Below are 11,468 nucleotides of genomic sequence, written 5' to 3'. Positions count from 1 at the left end.
CATCTTCAGACTGCTTGTTTTGTCCAACCAATAAAACCCCAAAAATATTCAGTTTAGAGGAAAGCAACAAATCGTCACACTGGAGAAGCTGGTAGCAGAGCAAGACTAAATTATAAATTTATATAATAATTTTCGGTCAACAATCAATTAATAATTTTAGCTCTATTACACACTTTTCCACTGACAGACAGCTAGCTGCTTTAATACACCAAGAAAAGCTGCAATGTCCTAACAACTGCAAGACAGAATATCCTGCTAACAAAACTAAACCTGGCAGCAAACCAATATTTAAAACAAAAATCCTCTTTTGCCAATGTTTCATCAGAAAGGAAATGCATTCAATTTGGCTGTCAGGGCTCAGTGAACTCCACAGAGTACCTTTAATACTGCAGTGTGATCAGGGCATTTAGAATAAAGATTTTAAAAAATGGAATCACAAATATCACATAAAAAAAAAAAAAAAAAAATAATTCTCTTTTCTTGCCAACCCGCCGAATTGTGGCTTTTTGTTCACACTTCTACTCACCTGTCGTGATGGAAATCCGCCATGACTTCAATCTCCACAGGTAGCGTCAGGACAAAGATATCTAATGTGACTGAGAGCTCATCCAAATCCACAGACTGTAAGGCCTCAGCGTTCTCCAGGCAGGAAATAATCTCACCTGCAATCACAAAACTGAAATAAGCACCACAACAAAAGAGTCTCAGTGGTCAAAGTTAAACTTTTTAAACCAGTTGTTTTGACAAAAGAAAGACGGCTGTCAAAATGTGAACTACCTTGTGAATATTGGACAAAAATGAAGGTTTCTTTAATGTGAGAAGAGAGATCCTAAACAGACTTCTCGTAATCAGAGTGGTGTGTTAACATTGTGTGTCCCTATTCTGAGGATCAAAGAAACAATCACCGAGGCAGGTAGGCAGTGTTTGTATGGGCATGGAGCCGTGACAGCTTTTCATATTGACGGAACAAGTGACATGAACGAACAGCGGCGGCATGTCCAGCTGTGGCCCCTCGGGCTCCAACAGGGAGTCTCCCTCCAGGATGCTGAAGGAGTCCTGGTCCTGGTTGACAGTGTTGGAGTCTGACAGGGACTGGTCTTCGCCCTCTCTGTGGGAGCTGGTGCCCGGATGCTCCTCGTACTCTACCACCAAATCTGTGTCGCTCTCTGTCATGATGCAGCAGCCCGACATGTTTTCTACACACAAAACATAAACTGGTCCATCTAATCACAGGGTGAGAAGCATCATGTAGTGTATCTCAGCCACGGAACATCACATTAACTGAGGAGGATTTCACAAAGCACTACTAGCAAGTTGGCCAGATAACTAACATAACCCTTGTTTAAAGCCGAGATCTCCATCTTTTAGAGTATTACAACCCCCACTTCTGTATTTGTAAAAATAATAATCAGCATTATATATGCAAAATCCATTGTGTTAAGGAAGGTCCATGTGAATTCTGTTGTACCACCTCTGCAGAGCGCGTAGATGCAGCGCCCCAGGGGTGTGAAATCGAGGTGCCTCTGATCCAGCTGGTGACCTTAAAATAATGTCTGTAAAGCCCTCACACAACAGGATCATCTGGGCAGATAATCTGTTCCAACTAGCCTCGGATCTGGGACATCCCCATGTTATGAAAATAAAGTGGGCCAGGTTCAGGTGTGATGAAGAAGTTTCAGAAAGTGATGAAGACTTGCACAGCATCATTTACTGAGCCCGTCTGAGGAGATACAGTGCCAGCATCCGCTGATTAAACACATGGAATGCCAACACCAAATCTGAAGGATACTTCCTGTCAGGGAATATTTCTGCTTCCTAGACCTACAGAGATTCACTAAGTGTCCAAATAAGGTTATTGTTCACACTTTTATACACCAATCGCATGTGCTCCAATCGTCTCATGTGACGCTCCTCAGCCAATGAAATCTGTGCATTCCGACGCGAGTCAAGTCCGCGAGATTCACCAGAACGTTTTGGAAACACACATGAATTGAGGAGACGAAAGGAAAGATTTCACCTGGCTTTTAATCAAGAATGTACAGATTCTTACATGAACATTCCTCCCACAGGCAGTTCAAAACCAGAATATCTCAGATCTCCAATCCTAGCTGGCAGGACAAACTAGAGCTCACGGCAGCTCTATAAGAGGCAATGAAAGAAGAGGAGGCATTACAGCTGTTCATTTGTTATATTGAGTGTTTATTATAGAATGGTTAAGAATAGACATCAAGCTACACTTTTTATTTAATTGTTTTCTAAAAAATTTGGCACTTTATTTTACTTAAATTTAGAATTTATATTAGAGTAGTTATTATTATTATCCCTCCAGTTTGATGTGAAAACTATATTATATTATTTGATTTGACAGTACGTTGTTGACTAAAAACATATGTTGATACAACTATATATGGTACTGAATGATAACGCAAGTTAGTCGTTTTGATGTTCTGGACCTTTGCTTCAGGAAATTTTCTCTAACTGGACCTCTTTGAATTCTAATTGAATACCCCTGTTCTACTGGATATTTTTCCTTTATTTATTCAAAAGAGACAGTGCACATTAATTAACATTTCAGCTCTGCATCAATATAAATATGCCAGATTTAGCCAATAGGCTCAATTTCATCTGTAGTCCCTGGCAGGTCATTACAAAAGTCAATACAAAAAAGGACGACATAATAAAACAATAGAAGGAATAATACAACCCACCACAATATACAAGACAGTCATTATACTTCACTATGCAGATCATGAGCTAGTTACTAAAGTAAATCCGTTATAAAGAGCAAGATGTTAAGTGCTATTTAGGCAGTAAAGTGCTATTCTATGCATTTAAGTGCAATTTAATGTATTAAAGTGCTATTCAGTGCTGCATCTAGTGTGGAACCAAACAGCAGGGTGAGACCTGCTGACACATTGTGTGTCATTCAATCCAAATTCAACATAGAGCCAGTCTGTCTGTCTGTAATGAAACAAAATAAACATATTCTCCACCTTAGGTCGCCTAACAAATGTATAGCTGTGCATCACTGTCAACAACCAGGCAGAAAAGAGAGAGTGTGTGAGCTGGCTGTCCCCTTTGGCTTACTTTATCTCAGCAACTGACCCTATCATTACCTGTGTCATAGTACTTCTAAATTCTTTCACACCCTGTGATTGACCCAAAATCTGCCCAACTACACTCTACTGTGCCTTAGAGGGCAGCAAATTGCACAGTGAGCATGAAGTCACAGGCAGAATGACAAACACCAAACACAGAAAATCTAAGAACCAAAATAAGGATCTATGGCGCGATGAACCTGCAGGGAAATTACAGACAACAGCGAGAAAATCAAAGAGGCCGGATGTCTACGTCACATGATTTTGCTTTTATGACATCTCAACCTGCGAGGAGACATATCCACTGTGTTTACTGCCACTGATGGTCAGGAGGGAATCAAACAGAACTTATCTTACACATGTAATATTTAGTTCATTCTGTTATTTTTAGGTTTGTAGCTGCTCTATGAAGAATTTTGCTGAATTTCTGACTGTCATAATTGACACTGTTCCCCAACATGACGTGTGAATGCGTCAGATTTAGACAATACAATTGACGGGTGTCCCAGCTAAGATAAAAACATTTAAACCCAAAACAAATTTAGGCTAATCATTTCTGAATTCTCCTCACCGTCTTCAGTAGCTGGCTCAGCCTCTGACAGCATCTCCTCACTGGGTCTCCTCCCTGTCTCACAATCTTCTGAGTCCTCCTGAGGAGACAAACCACAGTGCAAGTTCATTCGGTCCACTCAGAAGCAGCATCCATGTGGATATGTGAGAGTGATTCTGACTAGTTTTTACACCATTTTTATCTCTTAGGGTCCTTTTACACCTAACAAATTACAGCTGTGAAACCTCCCGGAACACGGTCCACCCCAAACAGCCGACCCTTGTCCAAAAACCTTCAGACCAGTTACAGGAAGTTTTGGCAGGCTATCGTCAGAGCCAAAAAAAAGAAACAAATTCCTCTGTTATTGCTATTTTTGCCCGAGCCGATGTTAATCTTTTCCTTTACTCTACGTAATCTCTAACACTTCATTTTATCGTGAACGATAATAAGAGATGAAAGCAAAGTAAGGTGAGTCTGGCCAAAACATAAGACACCAATAGGAAATGCAAAACACAACTTTGTCAGCTTACATCTTTCTTGGATGATGGTGGGCAGTAGAAGAAGTAGTGTGGATTGGAGGGCACCGCTTTGAAATACTGAGACACGATCTCCATGAATTTATCCTGTGGAATGATTGTTTGAACTTGAATGACAGTTTTCACTTATTAGCTCACTAACTACTCAGAGGAGAGTCTATGATCAAAATCAATAACAAGGTATACTTCTACTTCTAAAATATGAAATGAAGAGCGCCTGTAAGACTTTGGACAATACCTGGATTATTTTGTGCAGATCTGGATACACTTCACAATTGGGCTGTGTCTGCAGCACTGTCAGAGGGAATTCTGGGATCGTGGCTGTCTTAGCCTCATCCAGGATCAGTGGAGATGAAGGAGCAGAGGACTTACCTCTAGATTCAGCTTCACTGGCATCGTCCATTTCAATACTATTACCAGAAATATCACAAGATTAATAATTGTGTTAGCTCATAGGAAACTGTTGTTTTGCATTTTTCGACTCAGTCGAATAAAAGAGTCATATATTTTGCAATTGAAGATTTCTTAAAAATATTGTTGAAATAGTCTTTCTAGTGAGCTGAGGTAGTTGTATCACCATGTTTGAATAAAACTTTAGGCAGCTGTGTGCAGTTACTCCTTACTACAATTTTATTATGCAAACTTGAACGTAAGCAGGTACATACGTTATCATGTTGTTTTATTAAGCTGTTATTTGTCACACCCTATATATTATATGATGTTATACTATATACTCACAGTTTACACTACTTTACTCATTGTAATAAACTATAAAGTTGTAAATGTTGGCTTTACTTCAAGTACATTGTCTCACCTGGACGAGGAGGCCATGGCAGCCCTGTCATCTGCTCGGTCCTCCTCAACCTCTCCTATAATAAAGGTGGCAGGGTTCCTTGAAGGTTTTGGTTTCCGTTCCCATCTGCGAGCTTCGCCATCTTCCCTGAACACTCTGATGTGTCCACAAAAGGGTCTGCAGAAAGGTGGTGACGTCGATCTCCTGCAGGGATTCTTCACAGTAGTCCATGGCCATGAGGACATCCTGCGAGCTGATGCTGTAGCACTGCTGCAGGCTGCGGTACACTCCTGAGGAACACAGTGATTCAGACCTAAAGTCAGTGACAGTTCACACTTTGACTTCTGGTCAACCATATAATCTTGGAGGAAATTGTGCAACATCTGAAATGCTCCTCCCACTGCCTTGATATTCTACCTACACACTTTCTACCAGATCTTTTTCAAATAGTCAACTTTTATCTACAGAAGTGTAATGTATTCACTCGAAAGAAAAAAATCTGCTGTTATCTCAGAATTATGAGAAATTTGCATGGGGAAAATGTTCTGCTCTGTTTTCTGAATTAAATAAATACCTAAAAAAGCTCTCAGCTGCATGGGGTAGGCCCCCTCCAACAAAAGAGCTAGCAGATTGTTTTCCCACAAAAGCATCTCTAACAATTCTGAGACAATTATCTAGTTAATTCTTGTTAATTTTTCCTCAAATGAATGCATTATATTCCGTACTCTACTCTCACATTCCCACAGGCCCTGAAAACTGCAGTGGCAGTTAATCCACTCTTACAAAGAACAATCTAGACACCTTTGTGTCGAAAAATTTAATGCCTGCCCTATCTAACTGAACAACTTCTTGGTGCTGAACAAGTATTTTGACGTCTTTCAGTCAGGAGTTCGACCAACAGCACTTAACAGACTACTCTTGTTAAGGTCTTTAAAGACATCCATTTAAACACAGGCAGTGGCCGAATTTCGGTCTTATTATTATTAGACCTCAGTGCTGCATTATGTGTGTTTTTTTATATTGCCTTGGATTTCATTTACATCTTTTCTTAATGCCATTTAGGTCTTACGTAAAGCACTTTGTACTGTGTTTTTGAAAGGTACTATACAAATAAACAATCATAAATTTGCAGTAAACATAAAGTACAACTGAAGCTAATGGGTGGAGGGAGGTCACCTTTGACGTAGCTCTGGTGGTAATGCTCTTGCAGCAGACTGCAGTAGTTGGCCAGCTCCTTGTTTTTGTGAGGCTGAGCCAGGAGGTCGGTCCAAGGGGGATGGACTGCTGCGGTCCAGAGACAGTGACCTACCAGAGGATGGCACAGCCAACATACAGAACATGTTCAGTTAGAAAGACTAATGCAGGATGTACTGAACCCACATGAACTATAATCCACTTCCACACAGCCCTAACAATACAATGCCAGTTGAAAAGACGGGCAAATCCATTCCATATCATTTTGCACAATCATTTAGACAGATTTAGCCCAGATCTCCATTACAGTAAGCAAAGTGGAGGAAGCCAACAAGCCTGTGAGGGACAGCTGAACCTCCACAGCATTCTGAAGCAGTATTAAACAAAATTCATTTATCAGGACAAACGGGACAGAGAAACATGAATCAGGTGAAAAAAGACCTTGAAGTTGGTGCTTTTGCAACATACACAGTCACTGCAAAGCCGCAGCAAGCACAGCTGTACCAGCTGTAGTACAATAAACAGAGCGGTAGCAGTCCGTTTACGGTCTAAACCTTCAGTACTACACACACTTTAACTTTGAAACTAGACTAATTTCAGTTTATAACTTTCTGCATGAAGCCCTGTACCATGAAAAGTATCATACATATTTATGGAGATGTAAGTTTGCCAGATGAAAATTTATGGCCTTTGTGTTTTATCTTATATATAATAATTAGTTAGTTATAGATGTAAGTTATACATCTTACAAAGATGATAAAATCATTTGTTACATTGAATTTGCATTTAAATGACAAATGAAATCATTACATTTTCAAAATATCAAAATTAAACCAGAAGCCTGAATTTGTCTCGTTTATAATATTTACCTTTTCAACTCATGATGCATTTACTTTAAGAAAGCTTGTCCTTTCAAACGAAAAGTCAAATTCAAATGTTCAGTGTGTCAGGTGTAAGGTGAAACAGTTCAGTGTGTTTTAGTGGCATCTAGTGATGAGGGTTGCAAACAGCAACCAACAGCTCACTGTGAATTCACACACTCCTCTGATGGTCCCATCAGAAGCCGTTATTAAAGTACTTCTACTTCGTCAGAATGTGGAATCAACATGGACACTACTACAAAGATGTGTTGGTTTAGCATTAGTCCACTCTACATGGACAGCAAACTAACCATTATAAATATGTTATATTACACTACATTAAATTATGTTAGCAAAATATGTATGCGCAATACATGATTTTGCACAAATCAAAAATTTCATACCATCAACGATGTTGTCCACCCTGTTTCTATGTAAATAACGTCAACAACTCAGCTGCTCCTGTACCAAAATTTCCTTCGACTTAATTTGAGCAGATTCCTAATTGACCATATTATATTATATATATAGACAATGATGTGAGGGAATGTGGTATTTTGCTTAATAAAAGTCAAAGAAAATACGTAGTTCACAATAAATGTATTAATTCTAATGGCAAAATTCCACATACATAAATGTAAATTCAGCAGTAAAAAAACGTAACCTTGTACTCAATTTAATTTCTAAATCCAACAACAAAAAGGCTTTGAAAACTGTCAACATATGGTCCTCTTTTATGGTCCTCTGTTGTGTATACTTTATGCCCTATGTACACTTTATTCCTTTATGTTACAATTAAGATTTAAGGAGGAGAAGCTATGGTGGCTGACACGCTCCGTCAGCTCTTGTGCTAAATAATTTGTGTGGCCTTCCATTTGTCCAAATTTCACGTCTCTTCTTACTTCTAATAAACCAGACTACTACTACTACTTCTAAATATTAGACACTGAACCTTTAAAAATATTCTTGATCTTTTATTTGATATTCTTCTAAATCATCATCTAAATCAAATTAAACTGTAAAAATATATTATTATCCTGGTGGCACACTCCAGACTCCACACATATCGCTGTCAATGAAGAAAAACTGACACATACCTACTAAGTTACAGTACATTTACAGAACTTTTTTTTCCTCTGTGGAATCAATAATACAGTATTGTATATATAGTATATATATAATGATTCTTTCTATGGTGCTCAATTAGCGTATTTGGTTTCAGCATAGATGGATGGATTATATTTTAGTATGATTTCTATATTACCACATACAGTTTCATAAATGTGATCCCACTAGTGTATGTGGCTCTCCAAATAAAAATGAAATCAGATAAAATGATATTTGCAGCTGTCAGTGAACTTTGAACACAAAACATTAAAACTTAGCCATATCATTAACAGCACACCCACAGTACATAGTAACAGCGACCTGTTGGGAGTCCGGGCTGCTAAGATTTTATTTGTGCCTGTTTGGAATCTGGGTAGCTACCAGTACATGTTATTATTAGTGCAACAGAAATTCCTATTTTGAAGGGAATATTTAACTTGCTCGATGTCACTGTCAGAATGCCTGCCTGCTTTTTATTGCCAACAGCAAACTAAAAAAGAAAGTCTGTAAAACAGCATTATCATACACTAAACATACAGATGTTTTGTCCTTTTGGGGGAAGAGGATCTCTGTCATACTGATGTACTGTTCATCAGAATGACTACTATTGTGTGACCATTACACACAGTCACACATGTGACATATTGTTAGTATTAAAAGAATTAAGTGTAGCTATAACAGGCAGAAATAGATAAAGGCAATCTGTGCCTGAGCTTGTACAACTGAGCCCCAAGTGAGCAAGTAGTAACTGCATCTTTATGTTTTTATGCACAGACACAAATATCCTTGCATCTAAATGTTTCCTTTATATTCGACCTTACCTCTTGTATGGTGGGATATTCTTGGGGGAAAAAAAAACAACTTCTTTCTTGATTTCCTGACTTCCTGGTGATGAGTAATTGTTGCAGCTATGACAGCAGACGTTTAAATACAAAACTGTGTATACTCATAGCTCGTGTGGCCACACAGCACCCACTGCGTGTGTATGCAGCAATACATGCCTGAAGAAGCAGCACAGACAGGCCTGGGAAGGGAAAGAGGCTTTGGAGCCTACAGAATTTGAAAAGCAAAACTTTTCCACTCTACAGAAAACAAGTTCTCAGAGGCATCCAATGAAAGTTGTGCAGCACCTCAGCAGAGAGTGAAAGAGAGAAGAGAGTCAAGCAGTGCTACCTGAACTTCATCTGCTGATTCATCTCCCAGGATTCAGCATCTTGAGCTCTATTCTCACGTGTGAAGACAACCAGAGACATGTGTTACACATGTTAAACAAGTGGACTGCAACTTACTTCTGACAAAATCCGTGGCTCAGTTAGGTCACACAATGCTTGGCTCTGCTTTATGTAATCATTTTTATTGGTTTATGATAACACTGTACTCACCAAAGTTACTGCCAAAATCTAGGAACACAAAGGAGTCACCCATCAAACCAATAGTCTACCCGGATGATCTAAATGATCTTTCAAACATTTTATAGCACGAAGCGACATGACCAAGTGACAGATGCAACATGCTCAAACATCAGCTAGTCATTTTTAACAATGCTCAGATTCCATGCAAACCTTGTTGGAGAGAGTGAGGTGGAGCTGGTCTAATGCTATACTGAACAGAAGGACTGGCTCAGATCACTGGAAGTTCAGTGTTAGACTGAGCTGAAGGCAAAGACTGTATACAAGAAGTGGATGTGGCCTCTGGGTCTGAAAAGTGAAGCCACGGGAACAGTCGGGTCGTGTGGTAGGAAGTACAGATAGAACGTGGAGTCATCGGCATAGTAATGTTGAGAATGCCAGTCAGTCAGAACAGAGAAGCTAAACGTCTTCAAGTAACCATGTCCACTTGTGCTTGATTTAACCTTCCTTGGACACCTTGGTGAGTACAATATTATTATTACTACCAATAGGAATGAAAGCCAAAACTACAAAAATAAGTTTGAATCAACCGGAATTGTCCTTTTAATGTTGATGACATAGTAAGTAAACCGTAAGTAATAATGGAAAAATCTCACTTTCTTACTTGCTCTTTAGAAATAAGCTGATAGTCAGCATGAAGCCACTGGAGCCTTAACTGTTCCTCACAGTATTGAAAGTATCAAAATCTAAAATCTTTTTCTTTCTTTTTTTTTCAATATTTGGACCCTGCCTTTGTTTTTCACAGTACCTGAAGAAGATGTCCCTGGGTTGGCGGCTGGAGTTTGGGTGTACCAGTTGCTCCTTCAGGTGCTCCAGAGAGCAGTTGTAGACGTAGACTGGAACCTTTAATTGGCTGCTGTCAGAAACCTGCCTGCTGAAGCTAATGTGGACATTGGACTCCTGTGGTTCAGAGAACTGAACTCCCTCTTTCTCCCCCAGATCTGGAAAAGTTAGAAAAGTCAAAGTTTTTCCCCAAATTGATCAGCCCTAGCGGTCTGTTAAATATATGTACTCTACGTAATGTGCTAACAGTTAACAGTGTGTGGCACTGCTTAACTTTGGCTCTTAAAAGGTACAATGTGTAAGAAATTAGACTACTCTCCAGCTGTCGAATGATGGCAGCATATCAGTTCATAACTGCTGCTAATTGCCGTAAGTTAGCCATGCATCTGACTTAGTGGTCCTATTAGCTGACTGAGTCCAGAATGAGCACTGTTACTTTTTCTAGATCTGTTGGTAATTTTTTGTAATAATTTAAACTAAACTTCTGACCAAATCTAACACATTGTACCTTTAAATCATTTTGACTGGTCTACACCAAATTGGTTTTGAATACAACTCTGGACAAAGCATTAGACCTGAGCCTGGGGTCCCGGACTCTGTCTCCAACACTCTGCTGTCCCAGCTCTCCTGGTCCAGGATCATGGAGTCAGGAGGCCCAATCTGGCCATCGGACTGTGTTGAGAGCAAAGGGGACCTGGCGATGTGTCCACTGCTGGAGCTCCTTCGCAATTTGCTGGCCAGACTGAGGCTGGATTCAGACCTCTCTGGCCCACTGGTGGAGCCAGACAGGGAGTCGGCCTGAGATTTGTTGCTGGGAGTCAGCGTGTCGTCCTCCTGCGTGCTGACGTTACTCTGAGGCTCTGTCTCCAGCCCTGACGCCATCAACTTCAGAACATCTGCAAAATATACAACATATCCACATTTAGGTCTTTTGCATTATGAGATGTGGTCAAAAACCTAAGAACCACATTAACGTAACCAAAACTCAAGGTGTACCTGTGAAGGAAGCAGGAAGGAAGGTGAGGAGGATCTGCTGCGAGCTGATGTACTTGGCGTAGCACCTCCACTGTGGCGTAGAGCAGCCGCTCTCCCCCAGCAAGGCCTCTTCATCCACAAGGTCTGCATTACTGAAACTCTG

At 39.9% G+C, this 11,468-nt stretch overlaps 1 protein-coding gene across 1 annotated transcript in view; it reads left to right on the top strand.

The window, feature by feature from the left end:
* Positions 1–11,468, top strand: part of LOC119901268 (G2/M phase-specific E3 ubiquitin-protein ligase-like) — a 175,634-nt gene that overhangs the window by 23,036 nt on the left and 141,130 nt on the right. The window lies entirely within an intron of this gene.

Source organism: Micropterus salmoides, unplaced genomic scaffold, assembly GCF_014851395.1.
Source record: "Micropterus salmoides isolate LMB-PRFRI ecotype aquatic unplaced genomic scaffold, ASM1485139v1 Ms_hic_scaffold_13, whole genome shotgun sequence".
Taxonomy (NCBI): domain Eukaryota; kingdom Metazoa; phylum Chordata; class Actinopteri; order Centrarchiformes; family Centrarchidae; genus Micropterus; species Micropterus salmoides.
The sequence above is the reverse complement of the archived record's forward strand: the minus strand, read 5'-3'. Positions and strand labels throughout refer to the sequence as shown.